The following is a 230-nucleotide window of genomic DNA, read 5'->3' on the forward strand; positions in this document are numbered from 1 at the left end:
CTGTTCCATTTTGGGAAAGTTCGTAGGTTTAGTGTTTAATGATTCATCCGAAATGATATTGTCGTAAAGTACAATTATTTGCAATATATGACTGCAGTTTTGCTAATTTTGGTATTGATGAAGAACCCAATGACTTAAATACGCCAAATGACACTTTTTAATTATCTTTTGTTTTAAAGGTTGTTAGAACTCATTTTCATCCACGTCCTTAATCAAAGACAAAGTCGAAA

At 31.3% G+C, this 230-nt stretch overlaps 1 protein-coding gene across 1 annotated transcript in view; it reads left to right on the forward strand.

Moving 5' to 3' along the window:
* The window catches only part of LOC119594860, a 7208-nt gene that overhangs the window by 280 nt on the left and 6698 nt on the right, over window positions 1-230 (forward strand). The window lies entirely within an intron of this gene.

Source organism: Penaeus monodon, chromosome 34 (genome assembly GCF_015228065.2).
Source record: "Penaeus monodon isolate SGIC_2016 chromosome 34, NSTDA_Pmon_1, whole genome shotgun sequence".
In the NCBI taxonomy this organism is placed as follows: domain Eukaryota; kingdom Metazoa; phylum Arthropoda; class Malacostraca; order Decapoda; family Penaeidae; genus Penaeus; species Penaeus monodon.